This window comes from Lonchura striata, chromosome 3, assembly GCF_050655825.1.
Source record: "Lonchura striata isolate lonStrDom1 chromosome 3, ASM5065582v1, whole genome shotgun sequence".
Lineage (NCBI taxonomy): Eukaryota > Metazoa > Chordata > Aves > Passeriformes > Estrildidae > Lonchura > Lonchura striata.
Genome location: NC_140705.1, coordinates 99913826 through 99937974, shown reverse-complemented (window position 1 = coordinate 99937974; position 24149 = coordinate 99913826). Strand labels below are relative to the sequence as shown.

General features: G+C 42.8%; 1 long non-coding RNA gene across 3 annotated transcripts in view; it reads right to left on the bottom strand.

The window, feature by feature from the left end:
- Window positions 1-23896, bottom strand: part of LOC144245989 (uncharacterized) — a 407049-nt gene extending 383153 nt beyond the window's left edge. The window contains exons 1-2 of one of the 3 annotated variants that reach the window (XR_014954465.1): window positions 23565-23896; window positions 8-19368 (exon numbers count right to left, since the gene is read on the bottom strand). This is a non-coding gene — a long non-coding RNA (uncharacterized LOC144245989). The other 2 variants (XR_014954467.1, XR_014954464.1) reach the window with 2 other exon arrangements.
- Between the last annotated feature and the right edge of the window lie 253 nt (window positions 23897-24149).

The window sequence follows — 24149 nt, the reverse complement described above, 5'->3', positions numbered from 1 at the left end:
GTGTTACCTGGCAGATGGTCTGGTTTTCAGTGGCCTTCTCCAAACCAGTATCCAGCCTGATATATCAGCCAGCCTTCTTTTTTTACAAAGGGCCTGAAACTGAAAGTACTTCTCTATTCGAGTCCCAGCTTCTGCATTTTTTTTGTCAATACTCTCAGTTTTCATTTAAAATATAGGCAATATTAATATACTAATTTAAGATTTCCAGATAAACCCTAGAAAATTCCAAAGGTGCAAACAGGCCAGTGACACCCCCATGTCAAACTACCAACACAGCTTCATGATTCCCAAATGGATCAAATTAGCAATACTAACTCCAACAGTCAGAAGTCAACCTTAACCCTAAAAGTGGTGATAGCACCACACCAAACACTTGTGAATCACAAGCCGGCACTCAGCAGAAATTGTTTCCCTGTTTTAAAACTCCCTTAAACCATATACATCATATAAGATTGCAATAAACTAACAACTCTGATCCTATTGCTTTCTACAGTACTTTTTGCCAAACAAAATTAAATTTCTATGCATATTTAACAGGTCATTCCTGAGTAAAAAAATAAGGAGGACTCTCCTAATGATGACACACAGTTACATGCTGTTATACATAAGCAAACATCTTCAGTGATGTCACCAGGAGTGACAGTGTCTGAGAGATAACAAGGATAGTGGGTTACCCATCACATGAGTGATGACCACAAGTAGATTTAAAATACAGCAGCTTCCTGCCTGGGCTCACTCAGCAGTGCAGAACAGCCTCCAGACTCACAGCAGTGAGGGTTGAGGGAATACCAGGTAGGAAGCTTCACAGGCCCCAGTATGCTCTTCTGGTGGAATATGGATTACGCCAGAGGAAGGGTCCCTCCTACTGAATGTAGACAAACTATTAATGCTGCTAAAACATCAGCATTTTGCTACTTCATCTGTGTAGGCTCCCAGCTGAAGTAATTCTGGCCTCAGGTGGCCTTAGGGATGAGCCCTTTTGGAAGAACAGACTGGTATTAAAATACAAAGGGAGGTGAATAAAAAGGGAACGAAGGGAGCCTATGTGTCACCCAGTTACACACACAGTTCACCCACTTTACAAACACTGTGGCCTATGATTAAGGTCATTAAATCTTGGCATCATAAAATGCTACCAGTTAACAACTTTGCTAAATTCTTATTGTTTAAGCAGAAGTGCTCCATACCAGGCATCTGCTTTTGGTTGACATTTCTGTTTTCAAGAGAAAACTTTAACTCTGACAGCTTAGTGCTGAAAATTGATTTAAAGAAAATTAATAGTCTCTTTCCTCAGCCTATCATAATCCCTATAGCAGTTTTCTTCAAGTAGTACTAAACATCTACAAATTCTGAAGTCAAGAGAATAAACCTGCCTTTGCCTCTTCTCTGGTAGTTCAATCAACTAAAGAAAACAGAACACACTAACTTCCCAGAAACCAAACTGAACTATTCTGCACAGCCATCAAAAGCATATCCTGATTTCCTGGGCAAATAATTCAACATTATGATGAGTTTTGCAGAATTGCTGAACACTCCCAGTAACAACTGATGTCCAAGTAAGGGGCTTTGACAATATCCTAGACTTAATAGACACTGACACAGTACTGCAGTCCCTACAGTGGATCTGCTCAAGTAATGCAACTCATCCTTCTCTTGGCTTTCTCCACCTCAGTGTCTTTTCCAAGCAGGTTCTCATGGCCCCTTGTCACAGCCACGTCTAATCATGGCAGACATGAGGCTAAGATGTACAATAGCCTTAGGTAAAAGCTAATTTTAGCAACTTTAGCTCACTAAGCTTTACTGAGGTAACTTCTGTCCAATTATATGTTGGCATGGCTAGTCCCAGCAGATAGGTAGCACCAAGCTAGAACAGCAAAAGCACTGCTGCAGGGGTTCCCTCAGGAGAGGAAAAGAGCAAGCAGGCCAGTCCCCCAATTTAGAGGTGTATAATACCCATCTACTCACCTCAGCCTGTGCTTGAGATTATCACCCCTGCTGTGGAAATGAAGCAAAGAACAATAGCTTGCTTCTTTTCACCCCTCCAATTCAGTCAGCTGTACCTGCCCTGGTAGGATTGACTGCCTCCCTGTCACCCAACACAGCTGCTTGGTTGCAGAGAGGGAAGAAAGGGGAGCATGTTTCCCTCCCACCATCATGGGTCACAGATTAGCATCTCTATTCAAACTGCTGGGAGCAGCTAAGATTTGGCCACATGCCATCTTTGTGACACCTCTCCTAGAGGGCAGCAAGCCAGGGCAGAGGAGCAGTTCACACTGCCAGCAGCAGCACTAGTGGTGCCCTTTCCTATCCAGGCAGCAATTCTGTACCTGCCTGGGGCAGTGGAAAAACCTTGCTCTGGGCCTGCAGACATGCACTTTAGCCAGGTGATATACCACAGTGGTGACATGAATTATTTTAGCTGCTCTGAGCAAAAGCATAAACTTTTACAATGGCCCCTAGTGACAAGGAGATTATTTTGCTGTGAAACCAATGGCAGCCAGGAGTAACTACAAAACATGGCCATCCTACTCCCCAGCAAAGGAAATGTGCCACTACATGTGCATATATATTCCATATATAGAAAGGTTATAGACACAGGCCCTTAAAATTAAAAATGCCAGAGAACTACATTTTCTTCTCAGCACCATCATGTTGATTAGATAATATGTATAATAGGAAAATAATTAAAATAAAAACAAGCCCTTTGAAAATGCTCTCAGGATTAATTTCTCATTTATTTTTGCCTAATTTGGAAACATATCAAGGACAGGTCAGGCATTAAGTCAGCATTTGCTCCCTCTGAAGTGCCTGAGCTTAGCCCAAGCTCACCTTTGATACCAGGACTGCTCACTATAGACCTGGCACTATAGAAGATGGCAGGGAAGCTGAAGGTTCCAAGTTTCCAGCAGAGTTCCTGGAAAGTTAGGGAACCTCATTAATTTTGAGCAAATTATCCACCCCTAAGACCAGGTGATGGTGATGTTTTAATTCAAATTATTTTTTGATATTATTTATTTAATATGTTTTATATTAACATATCTATGCATACATATATATAATTTAAGAGAAATGTTAGTATTTAAATTATAAAGATTAATTTCTCCATTATTGCAATTTCTTCTCTTTGGGGATCCTAGAAGTAAAAATGTTTTACCTTTTAAAATCCAACCTACCTTTCCCCCAAAGCACTGTGGATGCTGGCCAGGAGCTGTAACCTCTCCAGCCAACACAAATATAACTAGAAAGTATTTGTATCTGCTCCTTTACACCCGATTTAAAGTTAATCATAACTCTGCACAAACAGACTGACATAAAGGGCAATGAAGGTGCATATTTTAGACTCTGGAGATACCTCCCTCCCTCTTGCAGCGCTGCCTGCAAGATCTCATACTGCTGGAAACATCACCTCCTCCAATCTTACTCAGCTGCCTTTTCTAAGAGCCATAGATTTTTTTTTTGTTCCAGTACAAAGCTCCACCCTTCAACTTAATTCATACACAAAATAGAGGACTACTAACCCTAATTTGCAACACTTCTTGAGACACTGTCACACTCCCCCATCTCACTGTCTATGTTTGGTTTACTTTGACCATTTCTGACTCACAGAAGTAAACAACTCCTAAATCTATACAGCAATATGTTTATCACCAATTCTGTATACACATATCATCCTTTCATCAAGCTTGCAAAATCCTCTTCCCTGACAGAAACCAGTAACCATTCCCAGACTACTCTGTTCATCCATCAGCCAACAGCATGAGTGTGGCATCCACCAGGAACGGATGAACATTCACGGACAAACACAGCAGGAGCATGGCTTGGAGCATCTGCCTTCAAGCCACACTTACAGCAGGATTTCCCAAATGCTGATCAACTTACAGACTTTAAACGCTTTGGTGAATCAGCTACAGTTAATTAAGACACAACCCTTACAGAAGCATGTGCCTGATTGGATATGTATTGGTACAGAGATAAAAAATGCAACGTATGAAAACCGCTGCTGTACTCTGGAGGGGAAAAAAAAGAAGAAACTCAAGCCCAGCCCCCTGGTTGTTGGTAATGCTCCCACAGGAAGGAAAGCACCTTCTACAAAGAGGACTATGCAATTGTATAACCAGTACCATTCCCAGCCAAGACAGGAATGGGGGTTGCCCTAGTAAGCACTGTGCCACCTAAATACTCATACCCACAGCTGCAGACTGGCACAGCCAAAATGCAAACACACTGTTATGTACACAGTCCGTGCCAAAACATCAAGGTGTCCCTGCTCAAGTAAGCTTTAAAAACATCCCTACTTCATTATTTGTCTGAAAACAGCAGCCTGACCAATGAAAGGAAGAAGGCAAGGTCATCTGCCCAGAGCTTTCCAGCCGCATCACACACACACAGGAGCCCCCCAGGATGAGAACACAAACGCATGATTTGCCACCACCACCACCCCTCAATGTGCCTGAATGTGTACCCCTGCAGCAAGGAATTGGGCAAGGGGAAGCTGCAGCTTGCAGCTGTGTACAGACACATACCCAGAATATGTAGGGCAGAAATATGCAGGTTTGCTTTGCAGCTTCCAGGGGCGGCGAGACACTTGTGATAAGAAGGATGTACAAGACTCCCTTATAGCCTTCCGAAGGAGACAGAGAAGAAACTCTTGGAGAAAAATTTAAAAAATAATCAGTACCCAGATAAAAATCTATTCTACCAACATGTTCAAAGACTTTAATACAAATTGCTTTCCAATGGATGAAACTGACAGATAAGAAAACAAAGGAAGACATTTTAGGCACATAAAATGTAAATTACTTGTCTATGAAATCGGCATAGGAAACTCTATCGTCCTCTTTTCTGCATACTTGGAGACTTACAGAAGGGGAAAGCTGTATAAATGTACTTTTTTGCATACATGAAATGCTCATGTGAACAAACTATATTTGATTTTGAGGGAATGTAGACCTTCCTATTGGTTCAATTTTCTGAGGATTTCTTATTGATTAACTGAGTTAGAAAATACCTCAATAACGTTTTTCAGGCCCAGGTGAGCTGCTCCACACAGCCTTTGGCAGTATCTTGCACCCCTTCATGAAAACCACCTGAATTACTGATTTCAAAAACTACACACAGGCACTGGCCCAAGCACTAGTGACATAGGTGACATAGGTACAGTGCCCTTCCTAATCAAGAGTCAGCATTTCCCAGCTGTACCTGCATCCAGAGATGCCAGATGACCTCAAAGCAGAGCCAGGCATTGCAAGAAAAAATGGGGAACAGCACCAACCCAGCTCCACTTACAGTCCCTGCCCCACTCCAACAGGTACTGCAATCTTAATGAGAATTTGGCACCAGAAGTTTACTCTGTTCCAAAACTGTGTCATCTGTTGGTGACATGGTGCTGCCACCTGCACTGAAACCCCCTCCCCTTAGAGCAGGGGGCAGGGGCTTGCAAGGAACAGCTCTGTGCTGCTGAGCACCACCAGCAGAGCAAGAAGGGGACACAGTCTCCAGCAAAGACGGTCTACCCCAAGTGGCCTTTTGACACTTTTCTGGGCTGTTGTGTGATCCTGGATACATCTTGGCTATAGTGCTGCAGCCAACAGTCTTCCCAATCCAAGCCTAAATCTTCCCTTCCTCTCCAGTCCCACACTGTCATGGGAGACCTGTTCCTGCCATCGTCTATTCCCAGTATGGCTACTGTTATTCCAAAACACCATTTCCCATTTCCAGAAAGCTTCAGGGTGATCAAGACCTCATTTAAACAAAGCCTGTTAGAGTGCCTTTCTCCTCTTTGTACAATGCCTCTAGGAGCACTGGCCCAGAGTTGAGGTGCCAGCATCCCACAGGAAGGCAAGCCAACAGCTGGGACTGGGCAAGGAAAAGTCTATCAGACACAGACCCTTTCAGCAGCCAGGCAGGAAGAAAGAGTGAAAATGGAGAGGGGAGAATTGTTCATCACCTGGCTGTGCCAAGCTCAATAAAAAATAATAAGAGAGGAAAAAAAAGTTTTAATTGCCCTGGGATTTAGTAAACAAGCAGTTGAGTCTGGGAGTTAATGCCAACACAACAGCTGGCCTTCAGAAGGCATTTACTAATATAGCAACTTGTAATTAACACAAGGTCATCTCTAAAAATTACTAGGCCAATTTGCTGTTAAATAGCTTCCTCCAGGGGACGTGTCCCTGTTGGAGTACGAGCTGCTGCATTGTGCCCATGAAGACAGACATCTTGGACAAGAGCCTTGTTTCCCTGAGGAGACAGGGTCACTATATGGGGCTCTCTGTGCTCCCCACATCAATTCATGCCCAAGCCCCCCTGTCCCCTCACTGCCCCACAGATCAAAGCAGCTTTCTGTTCCCCTACAGATCAATGTGCTACAACACCCACAGCATCCAAGCCCACCGGAGGTCTCTATCAAGGTTAAAAGCAATGAGCCAACACTTGTAGAATAAAATTGTGCAACAGCCTTTGGGCTGGTTCCACCAGCATTCACTTGCCCAGGCATCACAGCCATATAGAGGATCATGGAATCACAGAATTGTTTAGGTTGGAAAAGATCTTGAAGATCATGGAGTCCAATAGTCAACTCAGCACTGCCAAGTCCACCACTAAACCATGTCCCTAAGCACCACATCCAAACATTTTTAAAATACCTCCAGGGATGGTGACTCAACCACTTCCCTGGGCAGCCTGCTTCAGTCTTTGACAACCTGAAGAATTTTTCTAGATGTCACATCTAAACCTTCACAGGTTCAACTTGAGATCATTTCCTCCCATCCTATCACTTGTTTCTTGGAAGAAGAGACCAACTCCCACCTCACCACATCCTCCTTTCAGGTAGCTGTAGAGAGTGATATGGTGTCCCCTGAACCTCCTTGTCTCCAGGCTAAACAACCCCAGCTCCCTCAGCTGCTCCTCATATGACCTGTGCTTTAGGCCCTGTGCATCCCTGTGGCCATTAGAAGGATGTCACCACAGGCTATAATGTATTCCTCACACAATTCCTTCTGCAAGGTGCTTCCCACTGTAGATCAAGGTCTTCGCAAAAACTTAATCTCTGAGTCACTATCCTGGAAACCTTCCTCTGGGGTGGAAGTCCATGCAAATGGAAGTTCCAAGCAGCTGATGGAGAGGAGCATTTCATTTTTTAGGCAGCAGTTTTTCTGCTTCCTTCAGATACACAAATTTTTGTACCTAATTTTATGCAAGAGGGCTGGCATGGCATATCTAGGAGAGTGCTACCACTCCCCACACTTGTCTCTGCTCTTCCTTTGCCTGGGAGAACACGTCTCACTCTTCACATCCTAGCTGCTTGCCTAAACCTTTGCAACCTCACCCCTGGTTTCAATATGCAGACTAGCACATCAAATTTGTCACTTATTTTCCAGAATTCAGAAGAGCCCTCGTGTGAAGTCAGGCAGCAAAACCAGTCCTTCTTCTGCCCCAAGGACAGAGTCAACTTGTGCTGCTAAATGCCTTTTGCTTTTCACAGTCTTTCTTGCACAATTGTTTGAAGCAATCTCCAGCACTCGCTGCCTTTCTGAGAAAGCAATTACAAAACCCACTGCTAGTACCAGGAGGTGGATAGATACTGAGATCCTCAATTGCCATTCTCCATGCTGCATCAGCATGGAGGCAGGATAAAAGTTTCCACAGGATTTCTAGTAACTTCTGTTCCTGCTGGAAAACATGGAAGGATCAGTTCCTGCCGCTCGGCCTGACCTGACAGCAGGATGGCAAAAGAGAGAAGGCAGGAGGAGAGACAGGGCACCTGGGGAGGTTTCATCTCACCCTTTGGGTAACTCCTACTTCCAGACTCCTACCTGGACTTTTGCAATAGAAAGGAGCACATTAAAATCACTATAAAGCTAAGCAAATCCAAGACTGGAAATATCAGAGGAGAGGAAATCCAGAGTCCATCCATTAGTGCCATATGCCAGCAGTAATTGTCCCATTTAATCTTCTCAGCCTTGCCTCATCATCTACCAGTAAACCACATATCAAGGTACAGGTTCATTACCTCTGTACACCCTTATGCACAGGAGAACAAAATAACAGATGATTTCATATCGCTTAAATGCCAGCTTTAGTCTTACTCGACTCTGTTCCCTGTGCTTCACTTAGAGACATTCAAAAAAGGAACAGGATTAGTAGCTCAAAAGATAAAGTTTTCAAGAGTCTTTTATGCTAAAATAATTACCATATAAATCAGGGTAGGCATGAGGAACTAGACTACTCAAGACCAAACCCTGCCTTGTACCTTTTCTCAAGTAAGTCAGCAGATTTGCAAAGGCCTTTGACTTCAGGGCAGAAGAGTTAAGTATTTTCCAGTTTTGCAACATACTGCACTTTAGGGGTAAATAAGTTCCTTTCCAGTTGTCAATTCAACATGTAAAACACCTCACAGAGATTCTGCTAAGCAGCTCTTTGTAGGGCAAGAAAATAAATGATTCTTTTTATCCTGTCTGAAAACTTCATATTCTTGAAACTCTTACAAGTCTGGGAAGGTGGAATTCATTCGTAAATAAAGTCCTGGGAAACACACATGGCCACAGCTTGGTAGGACCCCAGCCCTGAATGAATCCTTTCATTTCCAGCATGTTTGGTGACTTGGGTTAAAGAGCAAATGGTGAGTTTGATAGAATGTTTCAAACACAGAGCAACTAGAATGCTACAGTCGCCTTTACATTAAAAAAAAAATTTAAATCATATAATAATAAATAATTACTGATTTTTCAAGGCATTCCTCAACATATCCTCCTAAAGTAAGCAGAGGTACTACAAAAACACTAGCAGCAGAGGTATCATTTAGCTGGGCCAAGTGCAAGTTTGAAAACAAGTGCAGAAAAAAGGAGCTTTGCAGCAGATTAAGCAGAACAGAATTGACACAAAGCTGCAAGTGGAAAGGTTTATTCATTTGCTGATTTCGCTCTGTAAATCATCATGTATCATTGCTGCTAGGACAAAACTGATGTGCCTACTCATGAGCTGCACCAAAACCACACAGGTTCATTGATTTATGACCTTTATAATCATTCCCCCTGTACATTTAGAGACAAATCAGGCTACTCCTGGATTCTTGGCTAGAAGAATTCAGTTGTAGCATTGTTGTCTGTATTTGGAAAAAAATATAAGAAATACAGAAGGTAATAAAATACTTCAGGCTGCAAATAAAGCTGGCTGATCTCATGTTGTAAATGTGCTGGTGGTAAATCCATAGAAGGAACTGCCAAGTCCTGGAGGGATTGAGGTGTAACACACAGCAAAAATCACTAATCCCCCAAGAGCTAAATGCCCAATAAAACATTTGCAGATGGGAACTGTGGTGACTCCATCCTTCATGCGCCATCTTGGAGCATCAGTTGAAGACCAGAACCTCACTAATTCAATTGTAGTTCAAAATGAAATCTGAATTTAAAGAATCTGGAAGTGAAGCTCACACATACTAAGAGCTGCAAGAAAAGTGGCCTGCCCTGAAACCTGGAGAGAAAGAAAAAGCAATTCCTGAAAATTATAAGCACAAGCTGCATCATGATGTATATAAAAATATCAGCATCAAGTTAATTGATGGTCCAGGGATTCTACTCTTTGGAGGATCATGTTATATGCTCCTCTTTACAGAATATTTTTATCCTAGCTTCAATTGTATTTACATATTTTCTAAAAAATTATTATTATTTAAAGGTATATTCCAGGTCAGCTGTTTGAACTGCTATATATCTAACTAAAGCCTAAACAGGAAGCAAAGGAGAAAAAAAAAATTAACTTTTTCTGGCTAACTTCAAATTATCTCAGATAATTTTTCCCAGAATGTCAAAGCTAGAGTAGACTATTAATAAATTTAGCACCAATATCCTGTCACAACTGTTTATTCTGGCCAGATAAAACCACCATGGAAAAAACATGGATTTCCTTTCAGCATCATAGCCTGGAACAGCAAAAGCTTTGTTTATAAAAGCCCAAATAGCTTTTTCTCTCCAACCTGCCCAGTTGGCTTACATATAACAACCCTTGCTGTAAGGGACAGAATGAGCATTTACAGACTGAATGGCAGACCATCCAATTTCTGCAACTGAATTACGCCCCAAAATGCTTGACACGTACTGGATAAAGATTATCAAGGCTTCAGCATCCTTCCCCCTTCTAACATGAACTCACTAGATTACTGACTTAAAAAAAAAAAATTATTACTGTATTTATGGGAAGATGCTTTCATGAGATACCTCAGATAAACATTTTGTTGCTGTTCAAAAGGCAATCTATATACAAGAGAGCCACTGGAGTTGGGGCAAGACCAGCTGCCAGGCATCTGGCAGGTTTGTCAGCATTGGCACACACGCTGGATATCTGGCAGTTCGCTTTTGCATCTGTTAGTTTCAGCCACAGCCATAGCTACATCAAAACCCACAAAGGCATGTCCTGGTTATTTTTCATGGTGTCTGCATTGATCTAACACATTCTAGGTTCACTGCCCAGGTTTTTTTTGTTGTTGCTGTCTTTTGGGTTTGGCTTCCTCCTGCCAAAAAAGAAAGTGTGAAAGAAGAGGGAAAGTGCTGGGTGATAACTGGAAGCAATCCACTGTTAGTATACCAGGGCTTTGTATATAGTTGTGTATATATAAATATATATGTTTGTCAAGGTCCTCTAGACAGTGGAATGACTCTCTCTCAGAGGCAGTGCTCCACACCACAGTGCCCACCAAAAATAAATCATCTGCATTAAAAAAAAAAAATAACCCATTTCTTTTAACGTAATTCCACGTGGTTTAGCTTGTAACAATTTAATTGATTTTGGGCAATGTTATCCTCTATTGGTGTTTAATTAATCTGCAGGTCTTAATGTTGTGATCAACACTGCTGCCTAGCATAGGGCCACTAGCGCTCTTCCCTGAATGCTAGAAAGGCAAACACTTCACTAAAAAACAGGAAACCACATTTTAGCAAATCTAAAGTCAGGTTTCAGGAGTATCTTGAGGGCAGTACAAGGCCATACAGATGTGAATGCACAGTCTGACCTTGTCCAGCTGCTCACCCCACGATGAGACCAGCACAAACAGCCAGGAGGCCACACAGCAGACCAGAACTGGGAAGCTAATCTCAGCACAAGCAAAACGTTTGGGCTATATTTGCTAAGCTGGCTTAATTTGGATCCGTTTCCCCAGCTGCCTTCCAGGTGTGCCTGTGCACTGGGGATGCGTTCGAGGTGGGGGCTGCACCTCTGGCACTGTCACAGGCACAGAGCAGCAGCACCCGAGGTGGCGGGGGGCACATGGAGCCCTGCGGGGCTGCAGAGGTGCCAGGGAGCCCAGCCCTGCCAGCAGCCCCCCCAGCACTCACTGCGAGCCTGGAGCAGCGCAGGGCCCCCATTGTGTCCAGGCCAACAGGGAGGCAGTGCCAGAACTCGAGTCACGCCGGCTGCACCCTCAGCAGCCGATGGCTGTGTGCTTTCCCCAGGGCAAACCCCAAGTTCTCCTCTCGTCTGGTGTCTGTGCATGGGCACACTCCAACCAAAGAGTCCTCACACTGCAAATGGTGTCAGTGTGAGCAGACCAGTCTTATCAGGTGGGTTGTGAATTAGCCGAGGCCAAATTTGCCTTCACGCCAAGGCAATGTTTTGCACTTCTCGTCTCTCGCACAGCTCCTGCACACAGAAGAGATATCACCAAGATATCTGGAGAGAAGCTGGCCCTTTATCTATTTCAGGTGTTTAAAATACATGCAATTTTTTTAGCTTTCTAGTTCAAGGCTGCTTTCAGAAATACAGACTTTGCAAAGGATACTACCTCAGCGAGTACCAATGGGGTTCTGGGGATTTTGATATCTCTGCTAATATATCTTTGCCACTCATGAATTCAGCAATGTTCTACGTCCCCAGAGATAGTTACCTATAGTGCCTATCTAAGGTGATTTGATTACCATGATACTGCATTGCTTGCCATCACTATACAGCAAGGAAGTATTTACAGTCAAACCTATGCAGAGAGAAATGAAGTTAATTTTCTTTGCTGTTGGATCAACAGGGAACTCATCAGATTTAATATTTGCAAAGAACTTGGAAAACATATCAAAGAGAAAAACAGAAGTATACTAAGCCTGGTAATGCTACAGGATAAGTATAGGTAGGAGAAAAACAACTGAAGACCTATGCAGGTCTATTTGGGAGTGCTTTCTGTTTGAGTTTTTTATTTGTACTGCAAAGTCAAGAGATCCAGAAGTAGAGCAGATACTCTATGCATTTCTCACCTGCACCATCTTTTTTTAGCACACTTCATGCAGCTCTCTAGTCAGTGATCTCTGAGCCACTTCACTCCTGGCACCCTTGGCAGGACATGAAAGGAACTATTTTTCTAGCTTCACTCTTGGCAGTCTGAGGCTCTTCAGTCTGTGGATATCTCACCTATTCCTCCTTCTTTACAAGTACCTTCCCAAAAGTTTGGATAATGGTAAAGCTCCCTCCAACAACCTCGACCCACTAACATGCCTGAGCACAGAAAGATGGGGTTTGCCTCATCCTGGTGGTTCTGCCATGCACCTTGACAGTTCTTTGTAAGCCTGGGAATGGGGGGAAAAAACCCTCAAGCCTTAAGCTATACAACAACAGATAGCATTCAGGGGTAGCTGTTTATACTAGCTACAGCTCTAGAGCTTCAGGGGAATGAATCTCAGGCAAGAAAAACAAGGCTTTTAACACTAAACCACAGTAAGATCACATTCAACAGCTCGGGTTTCAAAACCTGCTCCAGCAAAATTGTGTGCACAGGCACTCACTGCAGGTGTCCCAGCATTTAACACTTAAAGTGGGGCCACTGGTATCACCTCAAAAACAACCACCACATTCATCCTGAGCTCAAGCCTGTGGGGGATTTCTCAAGAAACATCTCCAAATTCTTAGGCATGCCCTCAGAGTCCACTGAGGGAAGCTCACACAACACCAGTTTCCAAGGGACTGTGCTTTCAGTGTCATGGGCAAGCATTACATAAGCAGTAGCAAACAATGAAGGTAGCTGGGACAAAGTTGATTTACATTTTGCCACTTTTCATCTGTCTCTTCAGTGACCTATAGTTAATCAAACTAACACCCCTTCTCCCGTGTCACGGGCACAAGAAAGAAGTAGGCACTGTACATCCTTCCTGCTATTCTCTTGCAAATGGAGCCACAGCAGAATTCAAAAGTAGTGCTCAGAGGCCAAGTGAATTATGCATTTGGCTCCTCTCAAAAGCCAAGGAAAACTTAAACGCCAGATTTTCTTAAAAGCAAAACATCCCGTCAGCAAAATGACACTGACTGTCTGCACTGGGGGCAGTGGGCTTTTTCTTTTCAGAAATAGCATCCATTCATCTGTTGTTGTTTTTTTAATTAGAAAAACTGATAAATACAAAACCAATGGGGGAAAACAAATAGAAAAACAACAAAGGCACATTTATCTGCTAAAGTGAAGTGGCAAAGAGCAGCTGTCCTTTAATGATCACCAGGCATGTGAAATTAATCCACATCTTTATTACAAATTTAAACCAACAAAATAAATAAAAACTCAAATCAGACCAGGAACCCAGGTGGGGATGGAATAAGCAAAGCTCAGTTTACTCCCAGCCTGCCCAGTCATCTCTGCAAAAATAAGTACCTTTGTCTGCTGCCACCACAATTATTCTCTCATCACCCTCGCTGAAGATGAGATAGGAAAGCCACAGCCCCGTTGGAACAACGGCTGCTTTACGCCAGCCCAGGAGATGAATGGCTCCAATTATTCACAGGAGCTATGGATACATGTGGCCTACAAGTTTAATTTTTAAATTTCCATGAAATGCATGCTTTTAAATATAGCATAAGGAACAATAGTGCATTGATCTAGTCCTTCCCCCAAGTCAGTCTTTTCCATTAGTAGGATCCAATCTGGCACTCGCAAAATTCCCATTGAGCCCAGGGAGATTTGCATAAGGGAATATTGCATTGTTCAGCTACACGTCCCCCATGTTAGAGTCTGCATGCTGGGGCACCAAACAAGGTCCAAAGCAAAGGAGTGGCTGCTGGGATTAAGGGAAGGAAGAGGACAGCCTCCTCCTTGCTCCCATCCTGCAGACAGAGATCTCCTCCAAAAAGCTTCAGGGAGCACGGGGTGCTCTAGGGAGAGGGCTGCTTCCACATCTCATCCTCTGCATCTGCAGTCCAGCCTCCCCTCCTGCAAGCACTCATCCATCCAGGATCAGTGTATTTTTTCCCTAGTGACTGATGACACATCGAATTCACGCTTCGCAAAAGCATAGGGGTTGTCTGAGCATCATCCTGCCAAGGCTACTGCATGGTTTTATTATTTATGAGTTTCTTAGCTTTTAAACACTGGCAAAAGAAGCTTACCAAAGTTTTTTAAATACAGATTCCACTTGTGCCTACAAGTCAGCAGAACATTTAAAAGTACACCATATACATCTCAATTCAGATTCAGCTGTGGTGGGGAAAGGAATAAGATTAACTTCATTTTGTGAAAAAATTCCAGTGGATTTATGCAAATAGATGCTTTTGGTCTTTGCCAAAAAAATAGGCCATTTGTTTCTATAAAAAGGCCTTTAGAACGTACCAGACAAGTGTCAGTTTTATAAATCAGTGATTTTAATACACAAAAAAAAAAAGAACAACCCAAAATAACCAAACAGTAGATAACTCCTAAAAGCTTTTTTTTGTTTTTGTTCTCCTAAAGCTTTAAGACCAAGCTCAGAAATTTGTATTTCACTACAAAAGCCTTGACTTTTATTATAGTATAAACAGCAGTTGTAGCTTCCTCTCACATTTTTTTTGCATAAGGACTCTTCAAGGCAGCAGGACACATTTGTATATGTAGAGTGAATGAAGTAATGAGAGGTAGCATTTAACATCACATAGTTCATAAGCCATTCTGATTATCTCATAATTTTCCATGAGATGAATATATCCACTGCCTTCAACACACACTTTTGTGGAGCAGTACCCTCAGCTCCTAACCAGAATCAGAATCTCATGCTCAGCAGAGTAGAAGCACAAAAGAACAAAAACAACGATTAGAAGCTAATCCGTAGTGGTTCTGGAGGGGCAGCAATCTAAATTAAGTTAGAACATAACACTATTACTCCATTTAACAGAAATGGGGCTGAAAAACAGAGAGATTAAGGGGTTTTATACACTAAGGCATTTCACAGTTTTTGCTTTCTTCCCTTCTTCATGTGCCCCGTTTATTTAGATTTCAACTCATCAAAACAGGATTATCTCTCATTTGTGCTGATACCCTGTCTAACACAAAGCAGCCATTAATAACTGCACAAGAATTGGTTTTCAAGCAGCAATAGCTACAGGTGATTAATAACGATGCAACTCCAGGCATGTCTCTGGCAATAGCGTGTTTTCTTTTCTGGGTTACAAAGATTAGCACTTCGAGTCATGATCCACTGATACTTGTGTAAACAACCTGCACAGAGAGGGAAGAGGAACGCTACTGCCCTGCCCCTGGAGCTGGGAGGGCTCACAACCTGACAGGAGAGGGAAAAAAGAAATCGCTCAGAGGAAGTCTCTTTCTAGGAGAAGAATGTGCTCACCAGCCCTTGCTTTTAGGCTTATTCCTCAGGGATACTAGAAAAGGAAGACCAGAAGGGAAGCTAATGTAGAGTTAAGAAGTGCAAATTAGCAAAGAAACAGAGAAGACTGCTGATACCCCATTTTTACAACACATATTGTCATGCTCACGGGCTTTTAGCTCCTGTCTTTTACCAGGCTGTTACACTTATTACACATTACCTACACAAAACACCAACATGTAGGCATTTAGTGTCATTTGACCTGCTCTGCTGTGTCTGGGGACATTTGCACAGGGTTGACAGATAAGCCCTGAGAGCTGCAGAAGACCAAGCCATTCTGGGGCAGCAGCTGTAAACCAGCTCTTCCAGGTTTGACTGTCCTTACCCCACAACAGATAAGTGACATTAAATGTCTGCACTTACAAAGCTGCACCACATCCCCACAGAGTATCTGGGGTTTGGCTGTGCAGCACATGCCAAGGTCGCAGGCAGTCAGCTCCCAGAAAATAAAAAGCCACTTGCCAGGATGGTGCATTCAGCCTTGGCCCTGCCCACCCTGTAGGGTCCTGAGGACAGGGCCCTGTACTGATCAGGCAGGACATCAGGACAGAGCTTCTGACCATACAGTCCACACCACTGCCTCCACTGGCAGCCCTGCAGCAATTCAAAAGCTTTTGTTTCATTCAAAACGCACAAAAAGACTCTCAGAATGAGAGGAATTCTTTCTGCAATGCTCTTGGGTGCAAAAAAAGCTGTACAAAACAGATATTATTAATCAGATTTAAATGAGTTAAATTTAAATTAGTTCAGGGCACAGAAACAAGTATTACACTCTATTAAGTATCTGTATTGAAAACACTGTAGCATCTTCCCTGATCGAATTCCCAGCCTTTTCACAAAGAAAGCTTCAAAAGGAGTTATATATATATATATATATATATATATATATAAGCATTGAGAATACAGACAAAGAGAATATATTAAAGAATGATATTTCTTATTTACAACCCAGAGTTCATTTACTTTGAAATCTGGACTTGGGGCAGATACTTCAGCATGAGCACAGCCCTGAGGAATGCTGAAATCAGCCATCAATAACTCTTTTCACAAGACAAGCCTCCCGAGGGCAGAGGGATAATACCAAGCTGGGTGGTAGTTTTTAAGCAGCTGGACACAAATTGGGACTTGTCAGTTGTTGTTCCCAGGCACTGCATGTCAAATTGGAATAACCTGTTGTGCTCTTGCTAATTTTTTTCCACGACTGCAGAATGCAGAAGAGGCACCTGTTGACTCCTGAGTAAGTTTCCCTGTGATGAACAGTTCTTATCAATCATCACTCAACCAAGGGTTTCAAAATAATAGTTTCTTCTCATTTCCCCACAGTGAGAGACATTCAGTGCACACAGCAACCAGGCTGAAATCTGCTTTTCAGAATTCTGAGCTCTGCTGAGAAAGATTCTGCATTGCCTGGTTTTAGATTGATGTTGCCATTGCAGGAACCAAGCTCAGGAAGCTGCCTAGAAGCAGCACAGGAGCCACACTGCACAGGGCACTGGCAGTGGAAACATCTGTGGCACATCTCAGCTCCAGCAGCATTGGGCCCAAGTGGGGGGCCCAGCATTGGAGCCAGGTCTATGGTAGCTCGTGACCTGCAGCACAGAAGAGAGGAAAGAAGATGGAATGGCAGTGGGAACTCAGAGGGCCAGCAAAGTGTTCTGTGGGGAGTGCTGTGCTCCCTATTGTGTGACAAGGCACTGCAGCCAACAGCTCAGCTCATCTGCACTCACTCAAGGATGTCCTTGATTTATATTTATATATTTGCAAAATATTTATTTGGAGCTAAAGGCTCCCAAGGACACATGGGAACAAGAAGACAACTCAATCCCAAGCACTGCCAACATGTACTAACCTCAAGCCACCCAAAACCCTCACCAACATTCTGATTTTTAGTTACCTGTACACTCATCAACAACAAACCCACCAAAATACAGTGGAAACCAAGCCCAGTGCCTTTCTCGGTTCAGTTCTTGAGGGCCTTTTATGTAGCAGCCAGGAATGGGATTTTCCTGCCCTCTTTGCAACAGAGATCTGCTTCCCACTCATTCCCTCTCGCTCAATGCCTCCAAGCCTCCTTCACTCCTTCAACACCATCATCTCCTGAATCTCCCAGCTTTCTCTGAGGAGATCCAAGATGGCTCAATAGGCAACTACTAAATTGATTTTCTCATGTCCAGTGTCAGCAGCTCCTCACTGGTGTGCCAGATATTTGGCATAAACACCTAAACAAATCCTACAGAACATGAATTTCCACAGTTACTTGTGAAGCTGCTTTTAACAATTGTCTTTCCAACAGGCTGTTGCAGCAGAAAACCCTTTCCAGGCCTTCTTTCCTATCCCAAGTAATTTTGGGATACTTTGTCAGTGCAATTTGCTCCTTTGAGTGGTGGGTTCCCACTCCAGCCTTGGCTTGACCCAGCTGCTATTTCCATGCCTACTCCACCTTGGCTGTGGTTCCAAGATATGCAGGCAACCTACATCCAACCTACTCTAGTATTTGAAACTGAATTTACACTCCTTTGAAACCATAGCTGGAGAGACTCTTGGAAAACTCAAAGTTTTGCTGTAGAAGCAACCCACAGATGGAAACTGCCCAGCAAGTCAGAGAACATGGAGAGCCAGACACTGATGGATATGTGCCAATCAATCTCTTAGCATGAGCAAACACTTCTATTATTTGTGTAGGTGCAATCTATACTACTTTGACCCTCTAAGTAAACTCTGTTAGACAAACACTGAGCTGAAATGAGATTAGGCTAAACAGCCCCTTTGGGTTTAGCAAACAGGAGGAGAACAGCCACTCCCTTTCTTAATCCACCAAAATCCCACATATAAAATAGAAGCTCCAATTAACAAAAAGGAAGACAAAATATTATTTAAAAGTTTAAAAAGGCCCAATCACTGAATGCAACTCACAGTTGGAATGCAATTGTTCTGGGTGGTCTGCAATGCACTGAGCTGGCTGTGCAGAAAAAGAGTATTTTAAGAACAAACCAGTGGGGCACCACAATGTAGAAAACATGAATTCATGTTAGAAAAACACTTTGTGAAGTCACACATAATGCAAATGTTGAAAAAATAAATAATAGCTTCCTTTACCTATTTATTTTCATTTCTTATGCCAAGGTCATAATTCCTTTTTATGTATTTTGAGGATAAATATTAAGATTAATAGATCATCAACATTATGAAGGCTTAGTCTCCGAGACACAAGGTCATTTGGAAGCTGAGATCTACAGTCACTAAACACAGTGGTAATAAAAGCAGAGAACTCAACAATTTACTTTCGTTTCAGATACAAACAAAATGGTTTTGCATCCCAAATGTGCAAAACAGCTTGATCCCTGTCCCAGAGACCCCAGAAGTTTTAAAGATTTTTGTCAAGGCTTTGTAGACTGGGCTTTCTTTCTGCATTAGTGAGTGCATATGTAGACCAAGCTCATAATATCAAGTAAAGAACAACCAAGAAAACAACCTGCCTGGAGGGATTTTTCTTCATCCTTGTCATTGGAGCACAGTCATCACAACTCTAGATTTTTCTCCAAAAACTACCCTACATGCCTTTTCCTCTCACTCATCAGAGCTGTGGCACAGTCCCCAGCAGCAGCAGTGGCTACTCCAACCTGGAAATGCAGCTCGCAAGGTTCACATGGGTGCACACATTTAAGGGCTGTACAGGTGGATACACAGAATCCAGAAAGGTGATTTTCCATGGCAGAGGTGTTCCTCTGGTCTGTAGCTTTCAAAATGCTTTGCAAAGCAGGTATGCATTGGCCCGCCTATACTGAGGGGAAATAAACACAAGGAAGGATAAGTCTGTGCAAGGTGACCAAAAAAATAAATATTTAGGAGCCTAGAGTACGTGGTATTAAACAGCACAGAGCTCTTCAGTAGACACAGAGTATAAATCCTAGGGAAGTACGGATTTTGACCAGAACTGGCATTAGAAATACTGAGGGAGTAAATGAAAACATGAGCTATTGTTTTCCCATTCACACATCAAACCACATCCACCGCTCTTTAAAATGATGTCCACTTCCAAAGAGCCAGCATCAGCAGCCCAGGCAATATCCCTCATGGCTACAGACCAAAGGAAACTCCTGGGGCAATTCTCCTCAGAGATGTACCAGAGTATGCCAAACTCCAGTTTACATCTACACGAGTCCATAGTCTCCTAAATACATGAATTGTCCCTGGAGCAATAACAGTTTCACGGAAAGGTAAGACTGGAAGGGAGCACCGGAGGTCCTCAAGTCCCTCCCCAAACAGGTCCCCAGAAAAAAAAGGAAGATTTTTTTCCTTCAGGTCAGCAGAACAAAGCTCTGTACATGCCACAAGTCATCCAGTTCAAGATGAGGCACTGGCACAGAGGCTGTGATTAAGTCAGAAAATTGGGCTCCCTCTGGAATAGCAAGTTCCCAAGAGCCGTGAGGAAGAGGCAGGCATGATAGTTTCCAGTTAGTTTCTGACATCTGAATATCCTAAGGACTGCTTTCCCAAAACACATGCCAGCTGAATAACCTCTTATTAGAGCTGGCATCAATAATAACATCTCCGAGTCCCTCCATAACCAAGTAAATAATCATTGACAAACCACTCAGCAATTACAACCGCCAAGTGTTAGGTATACAGGGGACACTAAGGACTCAGGAGCCAGGGATGAGTCAGTTTGGGTGGATGGAAGGGGAAGGAAAGAGGCAAAACCATGCAATGCCTTCTTGAATTAACTTTGTTTTCAGTACAGCATTTCAGACTGATAGGTGAATATTTTAACATCACATCCATCTAGAAGCTGCCACATAAGAGGCACTGCAATGTCACCTCATCTTGATAATGACAAAAGGGAGATTGAATATTAACCATGCCAACCCCCATGGCTTCTCCAAACACAAACACACCTAAATCTAAGCCTACAGCCAGTCACTCTCTTTCAGTAGAGGTCAGTGAAAAGATAGGGATATAGTCTACCTGATAAGCAAACAAACAAAACAAAAACCCCAAATCCTGCTGTTAAAACTCTGTCCCAGTATAAAGCAATATGTGAAGCAGCCTTCTTCTCAAAAGGCTTTATAAGTACAGAGCAGACTTCAGCTTCCCACACCAATGGAAGAAAGAAAAAAGTGAGGAGTGAACCACTTGGACTGTGCCAAGCTGAGTAGAACAGCAAAATAGAAAATTGATTCCTTGAGGGCTGCACAATGCAGCACCCCAGGTTAAGTAATTAGTAGATCAGGAAACTTGTCATTTTGGGGCACAGAATACATAAATTGAACTAGACTAGAAATAAATTACCTCAAGAATGGCAAAGCTGCCGCAGTAAACAACATTTGGATAAATGGGTATAATGCTACAGAGCAGAGTCAGATGATTCCCAAATGATTAATATGCGTTCTCTTGTGTATGAAAGCACAGGATATACAAGGCAAGTATACTCTTTTCAGTCATGGAAAGTTTGTTTTTGAACTGCAGAATCTCTTTCCTATTTCTTCACAAATGGTACAAGCTCACTTTAAGCAGTACCTCAGCACCTGCACGAAGTTCTGCCAGCAGAATAGTGAGAAGTGTCCAGCACTTGTTTTTATCTCCATGATGACTCTAAGGAGGGCACAACTGCCACATTCATAAACCTGTCATACATTGTGCATATGACTCATCAGCCATGCACACAGGGCGATAGGAGTTCATCAGGCAGCAAAAGTGAAATGCTTCGTTAAAAAAACAAAAAACCCTCTATGCCTTCACATCAAACTTTTGAGGAAGCAGAGCTGATGTCCCAGGTCACAAAACAGCCATAATTAACTGACTTGTGTGAGTACTATCAAACAGCACCAGGAGCAGACAGTGGATCTATCCTCACACAAGAAATTTTACCTCTGTGAGTATCTTGCACATCATGACCAGTCAAGGTGTTTACCCATATTGAAGCCAAAAGGATAGCAGGATTCTGAAGCTGATATTATTAAAAGCATATACATTATTAATATACACTAAATAACTATGCAGCTGTATTTAAATATAGAAACTATAAACAAATAAGACACATATGCACATGTAAATCTATACAGCCACACATACCACACACCAGCCCAGCTAACACACAAGCACCTCTTTCATTTCTACAATCACAAGATCAATAAACAGCTTTGCACAGCTTGGTACAGGGAGTAGCTCATCCACTACCAAAATCTGCTGTTCCTGCACCTAACGCCAGGCTGCACGTTTTCCACAAGGGAATGTGTAAAAGGACAAAAAGTAAGGTTAATGCTAAGAACAACATGCTGAGGAAGATGATAAATTTTAAATGTGAGGCCAGAACAATAACCCCATGAACTGTAGCAACTGCATTCAGTTTTTTAGCAACCAGATCTAAGTCTGGCCTGGGAAAGTTCAGTCAGCACATGCAAAGACAGACAGCAAACAAGTGTCACTGCACTTATGCATATCTTTGGTCAAATAAAGTGGCGGGGGGAAAAACTTCTGCCTCGGTCCTTTAGACATCAGAAGGTAATTTTTAACTGAAGCAGAACATACAGAACAGAGATATAAGGTGTCCTACAGTCATAAACCATATAGAAATTGTTAAAGGAATTTTGCTGGAAGGCAGAGGGATTTACAATGCTCTTTGGAGACCACTTTTTTGGAAATATGATACAGTCACAGTTTGGCATATTTGATGACAGACTGGAATTGACCAGTGAAGTTGCTGAAGATACAATTAAACTATTCCCATAACTTTGCCCAGATCAGGGCTGGCAAGACAACAATAGATATGAACAGAGCAAACGGGCACGTGGGAATGAAGGACACCAGCCAGCACAGGACACCTTCAGGGTGTGGGACTGGCAGGTGTGGGGCTTTCCTTTGATTGAAGGAAAAGCATGCTGGACTGGCAGTAAGCCATGAGAAGCAGCAGCCAGAGGCTACCTATTGCAGGATGTACTGCAGAAGAGAAAGAGGGTGATGCACATCTCTCCACATTACTTTGGTGCCACCAGCTTAACCCAAGCCCTGCAGAATGGGGTATTTCTTCCCAGGCCCACCAGAAGGAGTTACAGCTTCCTGAGTGACCATCAGCACAGCCAGAAATGGGACAACAGCTATGTAGGGCTGGTGCTTTCCCACAGCTGGCAATCTCTAAACACAGGCAGTGTCACTGGAATGCTACTAAAAACTGGGGTGGGCAAGAAAGATGAATTCAGCAAGATAGTTTGCTCGCTCAAGGGAATTTATTACTTTTAATTAGGCATCACCCTTTTCCTCCACCTCTTACTCAAAAAAGGAGATTCTCCAAACAGCCCAGTGAGACTAGAGAGAAATAGCAGCTCCAATAAACACAGAGAAGTAGGGAGCTCTACCAAAAGAGCAGGATTCCCATTCCATACAGACAGTATGTGCATACAGCATGAACCAGGATGCACAGCACAGGCTACAGTCACAGACAAGGAGAGCTGAGTCATACAGGAGCTTTGCCTTAGAAGTTTTCACTTTACTCAGCTTTACCCATTTGTTTCAATTTGGTTAAACAACAAAACAGAAAAAATTAAAACAAACAACACAACAGAAATTAACAAGGATTAAATTATTCCAGGATTTCCAGAATCTTCCAGAACCCAAGCCACCACAGCTCATTTAGGCTGCTCCCATCCAGGTACACGGCACAGTAGAAATTAAATTTATTTAATCATCAAGTTTTGGGAGAGGGAGAGTATGTGTGTTTGAAGACAACACAAACACCAGAGGCTAAACTTGAAAGGTCTGGGCTCTCTCAGGGCAGGGTCTGAGTCCTTGTCAGCGCTCCCAGCAGTATCCCTGGGGCTTCAACACAGCTCCAAGCTCACCCTTGAAAAGAGCTCATTCTTTGAAAGCAGGCTTTCTTTCGTTTTACTGAAGCACTTATATTTATCAGGTATAATGATATTTACCAACTAAATTAGGATTTCTCTTACTTTTCTTGGCCCTCTTGAAATACCAGCTGCATACCTCTAATCCTGAGTGAATGCAGAGAGCCCTTTACAAGAGGGCTTCAGGCTGAAGGAGAAAACTTCCTTGTAAACTCAGGTCCACCACTACAGCCCAGCTCTGGTCACTGCAAATTCTTCCACACCAGAATCCAAATGCAAATTCCAGAAGCCAGATGTACAGCTGACATTACAAAACACTGACAGTGGGATAAGAGTTCCATCAACAAGGGCACCAGCATTGCCCTAAATTCCCCCACTCACCCCAATTAGTACAACAAATTCTTCAGAAAATCAAGACCTGCATTCCTCAAAATTCACAAATTCCCCAGAGAAGATTTTCTAAGAAATCACATACTTACATATTTTGTGGAGTCATAGCATAACAGCCTCTGGGGCTCAGAGACACAATTACAGAGCAGGTTTGAGAACAACCTGACCTTCCTCTCACCCAAACCTCCCTAGGACAGCTGGTCTCTGCAAGTCATTTTGAAGCACAAGTATTTCCACCTGTATTTAATCAGGCTCATTAAGAGAACTGAGAACAAATTAATTCAATAAGATTGAGTTCTGTTGAAACATTTTAGTCCCTGAGAATTGTCCATTC